The following is a 16,218-nucleotide window of genomic DNA, read 5'->3' on the forward strand; positions in this document are numbered from 1 at the left end:
AAAGATTGAGTAAAAACCCTCACAGTTCAACTGCGTTCACATTGTGCTTCCTCTGTTCAAAGCTATTTTTATTTGGTGTCATCATCCAACCACTAGAGGGAGTTGCATGATCCAACTGCAACGTCTCTTGTAAGTCACTTTCAGGACAAGATCTTTCTTTTTAAAGTTGATGAAAATTTAAAGATATGACTTACAGTCAAAAACTACAATGCTACAACAAAGTCAGCAAAATTAACATTTCTATAGAGTCAATCTATTTAGTACTTGCCTCGCTCATTATGAATGATACAGGTCATTTTATACTGGTATTTTAGCAGTAGGTGGGGACATCTCTTCTTCAGGTCTGTCTTCTTTCACTGCATCACTGAGTACATTTTTGTGTGTCCTTGACCAAGGTTCATTTAGCTAGAGCCAGGGATTGTGAGGCCCTTCTGGTGCATTTTGGTAATGTCCTTGTTATTATATACAATTATTCACCGTGTCATAGAAATGCTTATCTGTTCTTGGCCACCAGAAAAATACTTTTGTCCACTTGGTAGACACAAGATATACCCTCATGCACTCGATTCCGAGTAGCTGCTTTTCCTTGGTTTGGAATGGCAACTGTGGGTACCCCAAAGAAACATTGCATTCTGCGTGCTGATGAGACTTTGTGTGTTGTGACATAAGGTGGGGGGAGAAGAGTAAAAGAGTCACACTTAGTCATGGCAGCAAGCTGCATGTTGTGACTGACGCATTGCCCATGTGTTCTCATATGCTCTCAGTATTTGTTTCTCATGTGGAGTGGGGACAGATGGGAGTTCATAGAGTTCCATGTCCTGGTTGTGCAGTCTATATACATCTATATATCTTTTTTCTCTCTTTCTTTCTCAATATAGTCCTATACAGCAGGGGTTACTAGCCATCAGCACAGAGGTCATTACCAGATAAGTTAGAGATACGTTAGGGAAGTTCTGTTCTGTGAGAATGAAGTTTGCATGTACAATAATACAATAACCAAACCTTCTTTTAAATTTCAAATAGCGTATCCGTGTTTTTGTTGTGCATCAAGGTTCATTTCGATGTAGCAAAATTACAACAAACCTGCAAACCGATTTGCTAAGTGAAGCAGCAACTGCTTTGCTGGTTCATAAAATTCAAGAGGCTGTGAAATGAGCGGCAACTGCTCCAACTCTCTGACCATTCCATGTTGCCTCGTCCGCCTGTATGTTGCCTTGTGATTTAGCAACTCGTATAGAGGTCTAAAGGTGACAGGAAACATCTAGGCTAGTTATGGTGTCCTAAAGAGAGCTTAAGCTCTGTAAAGATGGCGAGATTAGCTGCATCCAACATTGTTTTGACCTTGACCACAACTGTCTGAAGTTCTCCTGATCCTTCTCATAATTAAAATAGACCATTTTTTGAGACAGTATAAACAAAATTCCCGTAACCAATCTTCAGTCTCTCAGAATTGGTTAACTTTCTAGTTTCTCCTTGTGCTCCTGTCCTGATTCGTATTAATGCTGTAAACCCTCAGTATTGCAGACCTGTGCTTGGTTGAATGCCGTTCACATTGCCTGGGAACCACCTGATGTTCACTTCCTTTTCATCAAATAGCCTCCTCTAAGTTGCACTACTGGGAATCCATGCATTCTCTGTTTACGCAGTTTTTAGCAAACCATTTCAAATTTGCTCTGCTCTGCTTGTAATACTTTTACATGGCTGCTGGTTCTGTTTATTACATTTGTCTTGGTGCTAAGTTTAATAAACAAAGTCTTGGTGCACTGTAAGACTCTGGGTGGTGCAGTCATGCTGTTTAATCAACCGTTCAAGTACTTTGTTGCATGCTTTGTTTGGAGACACCAAAGATTTTACCATGTCTGAGCAAAATTGACTTTTTTTCTTCCTTCTGCAATATTATTTACAGCAAACAAATCTTCCATCCTTCCACATGTTCATTTCCTGACTCAAACTATTGAGAACAATTGAAATATCAATTGTGGTCACCTTGACTTCCACAACACAACTGATGTAAGTTTCAAAAACAAATCAGTTAAATCCATTTTTTTTCTCAGCAACTGGAGCTCAACAGCTCCAATGGAAAGAAAAATAAGATCTCACAAACTATTCCAGTTAACTGTCTTTAATTTTTGTTATCAATAATTACAGCAATTTTTAATGTCTGCAAACGGTATTTAGAACAATTGCAATTCTGCAGAGTTTCACCATTTTCTTTCTTTGTGTAAAGCCTGTCAATTTTGTGTTTTCATCCAGCCACTAGATGAAGTTGAACAATAGAATCACAAGGTCTCTTAAAGTTATTACCATGATATTACAGTTACATAAATGGGAGCCTTCTGACATCAGTCTGTGAGGTCTAGCATTGGACAGTTCCTTCAGATGGACTAATAATTGGGTGGGGGCGGTGGTGTGATGGACCACTCATGAATTGCACCCAGATTGTTTGCTTTCCAGCAGATCACAAACCTCTATACTGTAAACCCCAACAACACTATAGGTCTTGATCTATAATTGATGTTTCAAGCCTCCCACCACTCGGTCCGGCCTCAATCCACTGAACTTCTCTGCTGAAACTACCGTAGCATTCCCTTCTGATATGTTCCCACAACCAAATGTACCAGCCACCATCTCTCTTGCAGACCACGGCCAATTTCAAGTCAAATATGCTTGGGTTGCCTTTGGGTCCATTTTTGATTATGATCCTGTGAAGCAACATAAAATGTTTCCCTACATTTGAGATGCTTTTATAAATACAAGCTGCTTTCATGCTGCTGCTGATGATTACAAGGAGTTTTGCATTTGGTTCTCCGGGTATAATGGACGCTCTGCAGAAGCATTTATATGAGCCCTGTACTCATGGGAGGATTAATGATACTCCATGGAAATATGTTTTTCATATGTAGTAGGCAAAATAGATGAACTCTTCAGAATGTGAAAACCATAAGGATCTGAATTGAACTCTAACATAGCTTGCAATTGAATATGTTGTATATGCATTTCTTATTAAGCATTGAATAATCCTCCTGCAACTTCCAAAGATCATCTTCGATTTTATTTGCTTTCTAATTCTTGCTGTATTTGAGCATTATGTGTAGCCAAAAACTAACTAAACGATAGGCAACGTCACCTTGGGCGATTTTGAAGCTTCCACAAATTAATATTTGATATTTGCATATCTGTTGCCCTTATGATTTAAATGTGGTTAGAGAACCTCTAATAAAGAGTTCTTTTTAATCCTATTGGGATGTAGCAGAATACTACACTATTACTGAAATCAAAATGATTTGTGTCTCCTTCTGTGGTAGGATTTTTATAATGTTATGAATTCATACAGGGAATGAGATGAGTCAAATGGTTATTGTCTCTGCTATATGATGCTTTGACCTCCCATTTTGACCCCTATCTTGTTTTGACCCCTGTACCTGAACAGCTATAAACTATCAAAAAACAGTGGGAACCTTGATTGTAGTAGTGTAATTTAACATGTTCTCTTTGATAATATGCACATACTCATAGTTCCAAAGCTAATTGCTTTGACCAAGATTGTGGTGCCTTCAAGAATATATTAAAAGTACAACGGATCTACTGGTGCAAAATATGGAAAATTCCACAGATTCCAGGTGGCATAGATGTGCAGAAAATTCAGTGTGAACACTGCTTTTAGGAAACTTAAGAAAATATTTACAAGTGGGTGGGTTTTAGTTGTAGGCGTCAAGCGCCATGGTTATTGGTGGTGATGACACTACCTGCTGTCCCATTTTACATACAGTAATTTTGCATTGCTTCGTATTACCAAGGATATCGGGAGAATCATTACATGCTCAACCTTTTATTGTCTAAATATGACAGTAATTTTAAAATATAGGCTTTTGGGTATTTTAAGTACTTGATAATGCTGACTGACATCTACAATAAAGCAAGACAGCAAGAACGTGGACCCACCAGACAAATGCACACGTTGCTCAGTCTATGGTTTTGATTTCCTTTGGCAGATCTGAAAGTAAATCATTCTCAGTCACAAGGAACTAAATTAAAGGCATTCGTTAGTCTTGCGAGACCGTGGATCTGCACCTGGAAAGTCTTTACTCTCTGGGTCTGGGCAAGGTTGTATGGAAGACCAGCAGTTGCCCATGCCGCCAGTTTCCCCTCTCTACGACACCGATGTTGTCCAAGGGAAGGGCAAGGGCCAATACAGCTTGGCACCAATGTCATCAAGGCATTGCTCAAGGACACAACACGCTGCCTCGGCTGGGGATCGAACTGGCAACCTTCAGGTTGCTAGTCCAATGCCTTAACCACTTGGCCACGTGCCCACACAAGGAACTACAAACAAGACAAAAAAGCTGTTTCTGGGAGCTAATTGCCTGCACTGTTTCCTGCTACAACAATGACTACCTTCAAAATTACTTAAATCGAGAAAAGCATTTCAGGACCCTGCAAAGGGATACAATAACTATATCATAAATGTAAATAGTTTTATTTCTTGTGTGTAGCTTTACTTATCATGAGTATTTTCTGTGACATAAATGTGTCTCAGGTCGTTGGAGACCTTTATACATGAGAAAAAATGGGAACCAACTGCAGCACTTCCCCAAAGTCTTGGAAGGGCAAGTAAATTGCAAAAGCCCCAAATGCCTCCTGGCTCCTAAGTGTCACTTTTATTGTTATAGCATTTAGTTCTCTCAGATTACAGTAATCTCTCAGCAAAATTAACTTAAGCCCTGACTTGACATCTTGCTGAGCTGTTGTCCAGGTAAGTAGGTCTCAGTTTCAAAAAAACATTTTCTGTCCTTATGTTATTTATTTTAAGTTGAGAAGGTCAGTCACTTTGCATTTTCTATAAAGGTTATTCTGATCTTGCTTTAAGGAACTACAAACTCAACAGTTCCTTAAGTGTAATTTTAATGTTTCCAGCACAGCAGAGCAGCAATCTAGCGTAACAATAAATGCTTTATTTTATTTGATTCATACTCCTTCTTATCTTGGACAGTGAGTGAAAAAAATCTGAATCAATATTTTCATTAGTTACCCTTGCGGGATCAGTACATGTTATATAGATTTTCAACTTTACTTATAAACACAATTGAACGAACTTCTTCACATACTTTATACTTTATAGTCGCCAAACAATTGATACTAGAACATATAATCATCACATCAATGTTTGATTCTGTGCTTCCCGCTCCCTAGATTATAAATATTAAATAGTAAAAATTAATAAATATTATACATGTAAATTATAAATCATAAATAGAAAATAGAAAAATGGAAAGTAAGGTAGTGCAAAAAAAACCAAGAGGCAGGTCCGGATATTTGGAGGGTACGGCCCAGATCCAGGTCAGGATCCGTTCAGCAGTCTTATGGCAGTTGGAAAGAAGCTGTTCCCAAATCTGGCCGTACAAGTCTTCAAGCTCCTGAGCCTTCTCCCGGAGGGAAGAGGGACAAAAAGCGTGTTGGCTGGGTGGGTCGTGTCCTTGATTATCCTGGCAGCACTGTTCCAACAGCGTGCGGTGTAAGGTGAGTCCAAGGACAGAAGATTGGTTTGTGTGATGTGCTGCGCCGTGTTCACGATCTTCTGCAGCTTCTTTTGGTCTTCGACAGGAAACTTCCATACCAGGTTGTGATGCACTCTAGAAGAATGCTTTCTACGGTGCTCCTATAAAAATTAGTGAAGGTTTTAGGGGTCAGGCCAAATTTCTTTAGTTTTCTCAGGAAGTAAAGGCGCTGGTGGGCCTTCTTGGCAGTGAACTCTGCTTGGTTGGACCAAGTCAGGTCATTTGTGATATTGACCCCGAGGAACTTAAAGCTTTTGACCTGTTCCACTTGCGCACCACCGATGTAAATTGGGTCGTGCGGTCCGCTACTCCTTCTGAAGTCAACAACCAATTCCTTCATCTTGCTGATGTTGAAGATAGGTTATTGTCTTCGCACCATGCCACCAGGTTCTTAATTTCCTCTCTGTACTCAAACTCATCACTACCCGAGATACGGCCTAGAATTGTTGTGTCATCAGCAAACTTATATATTGAGTTTGATGGAAGCTTGGCTACACAATCATGGGTGTACAGTGGGTACAGCAGGGGGCTGAGTACACAGCCTTGTGGGGCACCGGTGCTCAGAGTGATTGTAGAGGAGAGCTTGTCCCCTATTTTTACAGCCTGGGTCCTGTCTGTGAGGAAGTTGAAGATCCAGCTGCAGATCTGAGTACTAAGGCCCAGGTTCCGGAGCTTAGGAATCGCTTTATTTGGAATGATGGTATTAAAGGCAGAGTTTTTCTTCAGGTCCATGAGAGGACTTATTGGAAAAAATCTCATAAATCCTGTCATAACTTGAAGTGAATGTAAGAGACGGTTAGAAAAAAAAGTCTTCACTGGATTTTACAAGAGGCTATTTTTATTTTTGAAGAAACCCTTACATTACCTGCTTATATTCTTTTAAATGCTGAAACTTAGAGTAACAGCTTTGAAATTTAATTGGATATGTAGTGAAGTCCGATTGCAATGAAAAACTTTAATTTTACAAGTTCTGCCAGCAGGTATCAACTACTACAGTATAGTGATTATATTCATTTATCTCCAACTAAGCTAAAAAGAGCTGATCCAGAAAACAATGTCCCATTTCAAGGGGAATGGTGAATGTGTGTGTTGCTCTCATTTCAAGAAACATTTGCTCAATTTAGATTTTTTTCATCTGGTTCCTTGCATTCCTTCATTATCCAGACAAATTATATGATACAAGATGATGAAGAAAAATCTGGGGTCTGGATCCCCTTTCTAATGTAGAAACCCCATTGCCTTGAATTTCATATTTTATATAGGGAAAATACAGGTTGCCTATAATTAACCAATCTTCCCATTCCACTTTATTGTCACAAATGTCAGATTTTTCTTTGTACGTGCAGATCTTCAAACACCTCTGAAATGGCATGTCCATTTGCACTGAAAAATGTAAAATGCAACAATGAATTTCAAAAGTAGACTTTTATGTAAAAGATTATGTTTCAAGTAAATACTTAATATTCCCGATTAATGAATAGATATAATCAACCATAGTCTAACAATTCTTAGTAAATTTTGAGTAACTTAATTATGCTGGCACCAACTGGATGTAATACTGTATACTCATACCTGATATAAATGTCAATGATGCTTTATTGAAGAAACGTGAAGAATGCAGATGCTTTGTGAATGATCCATCTCCATTATGATGAAGGTAGTTTGCAGGACAAATGGTTTGAAACACATGGGTACTTCGCATTTATTTACTTACATTTACATTCAGTACTTAATCTTCATCCTTTTTTTACATACAAATTAATATTTGGATGAAAAAAAAACATACCTATCGATGTGTGTGCCCATCCACAAAAATCAGCCTGATGTCCAACCCAGTTCAATACCATATCCAAACGTTCCACCTCCCACATCTGCCGGACCTTATGTGGTTCCTTGTCCTATGAGAGGAATTAGAATCACACGTAAGGCACTTGGTTACATTTCCTTGTCGAAGCCATGCCTTCAGTTCTCACCGTATGGAGCCTGTGATTTACCTGAATCACCCATGATATAGTGGCTGTTCGTTAAGCCAGCTTCAGAGAACTTTCATTAACGTTGCAGTGCCATCGTTGGTCAAATGAAAAATAGATAAAAGCTACAAAGCATACTCAGTGTGATGACTAGCGCAGAGATAAAGATGAGAAAAATACCCAAGAAGATGGTTCAGGTTGCAGATATTTCTTAAGAGCTGCAGGGTTCATAGCAGCAGTAAATAAGATTAGCCTCTCAATAGTACGCCCATGCAGTGTTGACCATATGGAGGAAGGACCATGTATGAATATGCCTGGATGGCTTAAAAAGATGTGAGGGAGATGGGTCAAAACAGAGAAGCTAGAACTGGGACTCACTTTCTCAAAGAGCAGCAAGTCATTTAGGACTAAAAAGCCTTCCTATAGATCGGAGTATAAGAAAGTAGGAACAGGAGTTGGCTAGTCAGCTCTTCAAGCCCTGATCTAGTTAGATAGATAGAATAGTACAGCACAGTACAGGCCCTTAAGCCCACAATATTGTGCCGACCCTCAAATCCTGCCTCCCATATAAGCCCCCACCTAAGATTCCTCCATATACCTGTCTAGTAGTCTCTTAAACTTCACTAGTGTATCTGCCTCCACCACTGACTCAGGCAGTGCATTCCATGCACCAACCACTCTCTGAGTAAAAAACCTTCCTCTAATATCCCCCTTGAACTTCCCACCCCTTACCTTAAAGCCATGTCCTCTTGTATTGAGCAGTGGTGCCCTGGGGAAGAGGCGCTGGCTATCCACTCTATCTATTCCTCTTATTATCTTGTACACCTCTATCATGTCTCCTCTCATCCTCCTTCTCTCCAAAAAGTAAAGCCCTAGCTCCCTTAATCTCTGATCATAATTCATACTTTCTAAACCAGGCAGCATCCTGGTAAATCTCCTCTGTACCCTTTCCAATGCTTCCACATCCTGCCTATAGTGAGGTGACCAGAACTGGACACAGTACTCCAAGTGTGGCCTAACCAGAGTTTTATAGAGCTGCATCATTACATCGCGACTCTTAAACTCTATCCCTCAACTTATGAAAGCTAACACCCCATAAGCTTTCTTAACTACCCTATCCACCTGTGAGGCAACTTTCAGGGATCTGTGGACATGTACCCCGAGATCCCTCTGCTCCTCCACACTACCAAGTATCCTGCCATTTACTTTGTACTCTGCCTTGGAGTTTGTCCTTCCAAAGTGTACCACCTCACACTTCTCCAGGTTGAACTCCATCTGCCACTTCTCAGCCCACTTCTGCATCCTATCAATGTCTCTTTGCAATCTTTGACAATCCTCTACACTATCTACAACACCACCAACCTTTGTGTCATCTGCAAACTTGCCAACTCACCCTTCTACACCCACATCCAGGTCGTTAATAAAAATCACGAAAAGTAGAGGTCCCAGAACAGATCCTTGTGGGACACCACTAGTCACAATCCTCCAATCTGAATGTACTCCCTCCACCACCACCCTCTGCCTTCTGCAGGCAAGCCAATTCTGAATCCACCTGGCCAAACTTCCCTGGATCCCATGCCTTCTAACTTCCTGAATAAGCCTACCGTGTGGAACCTTGTCAAATGCCTTACTAAAATCCATATAGATCACATCCACTGCACTACCCTCATCTATATGCCTGGTCACCTCCTCAAAGAACTCTATCAGGCTTGTTAGACATGATCTGCCCTTCACAAAGCCATGCTGACTGTCCCTGATCAGACCATGATTCTCTAAATGCCTATAGATCCTATCTCTAAGAATCTTTTCCAACAGCTTTCCCACCACAGACGTAAGGCTCACTGGTCTATAATTACCCGGACTATCCCTACTACCTTTTTTGAACAAGGAAACAACATTCGCCTCCCTCCAATCCTCCGGTCCCATTCCCGTGGACAACGAGGACATAAGGATCCTAGCCAAAGGCTCAGCAATCTCTTATCTCGCCTCGTGGAGCAGCCTGGGGGAATATTCCGTCAGGCCCCGGGGACTTATCTGTCCTAATGTATTTTAACAACTCCAACACCTCCTCTCCCTTAATATCAACATGCTCCAGAACGTCAACCTCACTCATATTGTCCTCACCATCATCAAGTTCCCTCTCATTGGTGAATACCGAAGAGAAGTATTCATTGAAGACTTCGCTCACTTCCACAGCCTCCAGGCACATCTTCCCATCTTTATCTGTAATCGGTCCTACCTTCACTCCTGTGATCCTTTTTCTCTTCACATAATTGAAGAATGCCTTGGGGTTTTCATTTACCCTACTCGCCAAGGCCTTCTCATGCCCCCTTCTTGTTCTTCTCAGCCCCTTCTTAAGCTCCTTTCTTGCTTCCCTATATTCCTCAATGGACCCATCTGATCCTTGCTTCCTAAACCTCATGTATGCTGCCTTCTTCCACCTGACTAGATTTTCCACCTCACTTGTCACCCATGGTTCCTTCACCCTCCATTCTTTATCTTCCTCTCACCAGGACAAATTTATCCCTTACATCCCGCAAGAGATCTCTAAACATCGACCACATGTCCATAGTACATTTCCCTGCAAAAACGTCATCCCAGTTCACACCCGCCAGTTCTAGCCTTATAGCCTCATAATTTGCCTTTCCCCAATTAATAATTTTCCTGTCCTCTTTGATTCTATCCTTTTCCATGATAAATATAAAGGCCAGGGAGACCTTTCTCTTCTGTCAATTTCCCCATAGCTTTTTAATTACTGCTATGAACTAACATCTACAATATTCTTTAAGAGTGAGTTCCAGAGATTCACCGCCTTCTGTGAAAAGTTGTTGCTTTACATTTTAATTTTATATTAATACCCCCCTGAATCTGTAACTTAGAAACTGATGAAACATTGGAATTCTCTCTTTTGGAGGGCTCTGGAGACTCAGACATTGTTTGTATTCAAAGCTGAGTCTGTAAGATATTACTCAAAGCTGAGATAGTGGTAGATAACCTCTTAATAGTTTATTTTGTTTGCAGATTCGACAGGGCAGCCCAGTGAAACAGCAGCTGGTGCTGCAGCTTCACTGTCTAGCTTGATCCAGACTCTGAGTGCTATGTGCATGTTCTCCTTGTGGCCAGTCTGGATTCTCCCAAGTACATATTCATTATCATAATGGTTATGTGCAGCGTTGCATGGCAATGGTGATCATGGTCTTTCCATGACCATGATTATTCTTGGCAAACTTTCTCCAGAAGTAGTTTGCCATTACCACCTTCTGTGCCTTTATATGACTGGTGACCCCAGCCTTAATCAGTACTCTTCAGAGATTGTCTGCCTGGTGTCAGAGGTCACATAACCAGGACTTGTGCTGATGTACACTATTTGCTCATATGACCATCCACCACCTGCTCCCAAGGCTTCACGTAACCCTGATTGGGGGGGTGTGGGGGTTAAGCAGGTGCTACATCTTGCCAAGGGTGAGCTGCAGGCTAACACAAGGGAAGGACCTCCCTTCTGCCTCATTTGGTGGAGACGTATCTCCACTCAGCCACGCCAAATACACATCAGCTAAGTTACCCATAAACTGTGGGTGGTTGGATGGAAAGAATTAATGAGCACATAAGTTACAGAAAAATGAGGGAGGGGCAGGGACTGATGGAGTTGCTCCATTGAGTACTGGCGTGCACCCAATGTGCTGAACAGCCGCCTTCTCTGTTTTAATCAGAAAACAAATATATATTCACCAGAAATAGGGTGTCACCTCAGGCCATCGGAGTCCAATTCTGGTGCCATCTGTAAGGAGTCTGTATGTCCACCCCTGAGCGGGTGTGTTTCCTTTCACATTCTAAAGATGTACTAGATAGTAGGTTGATTAATCATTGTAAATTACCCTGTGAATAGTCTAGTGTTGAATAAGTGGGTTGCTAGGCAGTGAGGCTTGTTGGACTGGAAGGGCCTGTTCCACACTGTATCTCTAAATTTAAAAAAAAATAATTTGAAACATTCCTTTGTTTGTAGCACTTGTGTCTACTCTGTTCATTGTAGATCCATGAAATCAAATTAGCAAAAATGTATTGTGAACCATCCGTGGACTGTCCCGTTGTCCTGAACATGCAAAGCGGGCTAGTGTTGTGTTCTCTGAGCATGTCTTCAATTACCTGCAGGTTTTGTCTTCTGTGTGCTGGGGCAAAGGCTTCTGCTTAGATACCATTAAGTATTTGCTCTTTCAGTGCTCTCTCCTGAGGCCTCCAGTAGAAGAGATGAGAGGACTGGTCACAGTGGGGGATCAAGAACAGGAGGTAAACTATCTCTTTAGTTACTCCTGGAGCAATACGCCGACACACATCTATCTGAGGGGAAGTGTCAAGAGGTAGCACCATCTGCCAGCATATCTGGAGCCACATACCCATGCAATTCTGCTGGAGCAATAATGTCCTTGTCCTGAACTTAGCTTCGAGATCCTTGTGTTACCGACAGCTGATAAACACCACCAGCTTGCATCCCAAAGTTGCTTTCACAATGCAGACATAATCTGGCGGGGTGTGACACTGATATGTGGAGATTTTGAGCCTCCCAAAGGTTTGGCATGCATTGGACTGCCCGTGGAGACATGAAGCTCTTTGCCGACAGAAAATCTTCACTCTCGAAAAGTGCACCTGAGTGTGACACTGCCAGTGCATCCCCAGGATCACTGCTCTGCACCAGGGAAATGTTGATTTGTCTATTATGCCATGCCTGTATACTGCAGACATCTTATTAGCTGGAGGAATGTTCTTAAGGGACAAACCCAATTCCCTTCCTTCCGTTCCTGTTGAGTCACCTGGAAATAGTTACAGGCTTCTTTTAAAGGGATCGATCACAATTCTTAGTAGTTCAGGCCAGTCCCAGCTGCTGTGTTGGACTCGTAAAATTATTTTTGGTTATTGTGTGCAATAATCACTGATGCACAGATTATTGCACAATGACCCTACAAAGATTTGCAGCCTTAATTGTTAATTCAGGCCATATGCCTTTATGTTCCATTCTTCATGACCATCCCCAAGTGCTTAGCAGCCATTTTAATTGTAATTTATTCTATGAAACATGCATATTAGTGTCAAACTCATTATCCATTCCTAATTGCCAGTTGAACTGGATAGTTTTCAAGTCCATTTCACAACTGAGTCCGACGTTGACCAGACAGGGCAACAATGACACATTTCTATTGCTGCTCGACATCAATGAACCATGCGATTTCACAACCATCTGTGGCTTCGTGGTTAGCATTACTAAAACTAGTCTTTAAATTGCTGATTTATTTAATTATGTGAATTTAAATTTCCCAGGTGCTATAGTGGGGTGTGAGTCTGCTTCCAGACCAGTACTCTATGCCTCTGGATTCCATTCTCGAGGCATAAGAGTATAGAAACATAGAAAATAGGTGTAGGAGTAGGCCATTCAGCCCTTCAAGCCTGCACCGCCATTCAGTATGATCTTGGCTGATCATCCAACTCAGAACCCTGTACCTGCCTTCTCTCCATACCCCCTGATCCCTTTAGCCACAAGGGCCATATCTAACTCCCTCTTAAATATAGCCAATGAACTGGCTCAACTGTTTCCTGTGGCAGAGAATTCCATTGATTCACCACTCTCTGTGTGAAGAAGTTTTTCCTAATCTCGGTCCTCAAAGGCTTCCCCTTTATTCTCAAACTGTGACCCCTCATTCTGGACTTCCCCAACATCAGGAACAATCTTCCTGCATCTAGCCTGTCCAATCCCTTTAGAATTTTATACGTTTCAATAAGATCCCCCCTCAATCTTCGAAATTCCAGGGAGTATAAGCCTAGTCGATCCAGTCTTTCATCATATGAAATTCTTGCCATCCCAGGAATCAATCTGGTGAACCTTCTTTGTACTCCCTCTATGGCAAGAATGTCTTTCTTCAGATTAGGGGACCAAAACTGCACACAATACTCCAGGTGTTGTCTCACCAAGGCCTTGTGCAACTGCAGTAGTACCTCCCTGCTCCTGTACTCGAATCCTCTTGCTATGAGCCTTGCGGTACCCCACTAGTCACTGCCTGCTATTCTGAAAAGGTCCCATTTATTCCCAGTCTTTGCTTCCTGTCTGCCAACCAATTCTCTATCCACATCAATACCATACCCCCAATACCGTGTGCTTTAAGTTTGCACACTAAGCTCCTGTGTGGGTCCTTGTCTAAAGCCTTTTGAAAATCTAAATATACCACATCCACTGGTTCTCCCCTATCCACTCTACTAGTTACATCCTCAAAAAATTCTATGAGATTTGTCAGACATGATTTTCCTTTCACAAATCCATGCTGACTTTGTCTGATGATTTCACCGCTTTCCAAATGTGCTGTTATCACATCTTTGATAACTGACTCTAGCATTTTCCCCACCACTGATGTCAGGCTTACCAGTCTATAATTCCCCGGTTTCTCTCTCCCCCCATTTTTAAAGAGCGAGGTTACATTAGCCACCCTCCAATCCTCAGGAACTAATCCAGAATCTAAAGAGTTTTGAAAATTATCATTAATACATCCACTATTTCTTGGGCTACTTCCTTAAGCACTCTGGGATGCAGACCATCTGGCTCTGGGGATTTATCTGCCTTTAATCCCTTCAATTTACCTAACACCACTTCCCTACTAACATGTATTTCCCTCAGTTCCTCCATCTCACTGGACCCTCTGTCCCCTACTATTTTTGGAAGATTATTTATGTCCTCCTTAGTGAAGACAGAACCAAAGTAGTTAGTCAATTGGTCTGCCATGTCCTTGGTCCCCATGATCAATTCACCTGTTTCTGACTGTAAGGGACCTACATTTGTCTTAACCAATCTTTTTATTTTCACATATCTATAAAATGTGAAGTATGCTACTGTAAGGCCATTAAATACTATTGAATTGTGTGGTAAGATCACACAAACAGCAACAAAATTCACTGCTGTATCACCTTAAGGATTGATGTTGGCTAGTAGTAACCTGTTTGCTCTATTTCAGATAGTGCTCTGAGATCTTTAAACTCAACTTAGAGGGTGTAAAAATCACATGTAGTGGTATTTAATATGACATTGCAGCATTGAGGTCCCAGCCTGGACAACGTGCTCCAAAATTCTGGAGTGGAATTTGAACCAACAGTAATCAGGCATTTAGCCAATAATACAGAGCTAAATCTCTCTCAGTGATACATGTGGTAGTTCAGCAGAACTTTGATCTAATTTGTTGGTTCTAGAATCATTTAATTCTGTCTATGTTCAGTTTGTGATTTGGCATGCTTTTTCAGTTGTGCCTACAGTTTGTATCCAACTGTTCTAGATTCTTCTGGGTCAGGATTGAGGCCGGATAGAACTGTTTGGAAAAGGAATTCAATTGAATAAGACCCAAGCTGCAGATGGTTCTGCCATCTCCAATATTAATAAAGGGATGGAAATAGTTCTAAGGATGTAATAGGATGTGGAACTAACAAGACTGAGAACATAATCCAATTGAAAAAGAGAAAGGCTTGAGGTAGGGGGAATTGGGCTTGAGGTAAGGCAGGGGGAATGCCATACTAGATCTAGTACTAGGTAATGAACCGGGTCAGGTCACAGATCTCTCAGTGGGTGAGCATCTGGGGGACAGTGACACCACTCCCTGGCCTTTATAATTATCATGGAAAAGGATAGAATCAAAGAGGACAGGAAAATTTTTAATTAGGGAAAGGCAAATTATGAGGCTGTAAGGCTAGAACTTGTGGGTGTGAATTGGGATGAAGTTTTTGCAGGGAAATGTACTATGGACATGTGGTCGATGTTTAGAGATCTCTTGCGGGATGTAAGGGATAAATTTGTCCCGGTGACGAAGATAAAGAATGGTAGGGTGAAGGAACCATAGGTGACAAGTGAGGTGGAAAATCTAGTCAGGTGGAAGAAGGCAGCATACATGAGGTTTAGGAAGCAAGGATCAGATGGGTCTATTGAGCAATATAGGGAAGCAAGAAAGGAGCTGAGAAGAGCAAGAAGGGGGCATGAGAAGGCCTTAGTGAGTAGGGTAAAGGAAAACCCCAAGGCATTCTTCAATTATGTGAAGAAAAAAAGGGTGACAGGAGTGAAGGTCGGACCGATTAGAGATAAAGGTGGGAAGATGTGCCTGGAGGCTGTGGAAGTGAGCGAGGTCCTCAATGAATACTTCTCTTCAGTATTCACCAATGAGAGGGAACTTGATGATGGTGAGGACCATATGAGTGAGGTTGACGTTCTGGAGCATGTTGATATTAAGGGAGAAGAGGTGTTGGAGTTGTTAAAATACATTAGGACAGATAAGTCCCCGGGGCCTGATGGAATATTCTCCAGGCTGCTCCACGAGGTGAGAGAAGAGATTGCTGAGCCTTTGGCTAGGATCTTTATGTCCTCGTTGTCCACGGGAATGGTACCGGAGGATTGGAGGGAGGCGAATGTTGTTCCTTTGTTCAAAAAAGGTAGTAGGGATAGTCCGGGTAATTATAGACCAGTGAGCCTTACGTCTGTGGTGGGAAAGCTGTTGGAAAAGATTCTTAGAGATAGGATCTCTGGGCATTTAGAGAATCATGGTCTGATCAGGGACAGTCAGCATGGCTTTGTGAAGGGCAGATCGTGTCTAACAAGCCTGATAGAGTTCTTTGAGGAGGTGACCAGGCATATAGATGAGGGTAGTGCAGTGGATGTGATCTATATGGATTTTAGTAAG

At 41.6% G+C, this 16,218-nt stretch overlaps 1 protein-coding gene and 1 long non-coding RNA gene across 3 annotated transcripts in view; one reads left to right on the forward strand and one right to left on the reverse strand.

The window, feature by feature from the left end:
• LOC134360220 (rho GTPase-activating protein 44-like) overlaps positions 1 to 16,218 on the forward strand; it is a 297,116-nt gene that overhangs the window by 162,262 nt on the left and 118,636 nt on the right. The window lies entirely within an intron of this gene.
• LOC134360221 (uncharacterized) overlaps positions 4,946 to 16,218 on the reverse strand; it is a 73,814-nt gene continuing 62,541 nt past the window's right edge. Inside the window, exons 3-4 of the long non-coding RNA XR_010021277.1 lie at positions 7,342 to 7,453; positions 4,946 to 6,938 (exon numbers count right to left, since the gene is read on the reverse strand). This is a non-coding gene — a long non-coding RNA (uncharacterized LOC134360221). The remainder of the gene's footprint in view (positions 6,939 to 7,341; positions 7,454 to 16,218) is intronic.

Source organism: Mobula hypostoma, chromosome 22 (genome assembly GCF_963921235.1).
Source record: "Mobula hypostoma chromosome 22, sMobHyp1.1, whole genome shotgun sequence".
In the NCBI taxonomy this organism is placed as follows: domain Eukaryota; kingdom Metazoa; phylum Chordata; class Chondrichthyes; order Myliobatiformes; family Myliobatidae; genus Mobula; species Mobula hypostoma.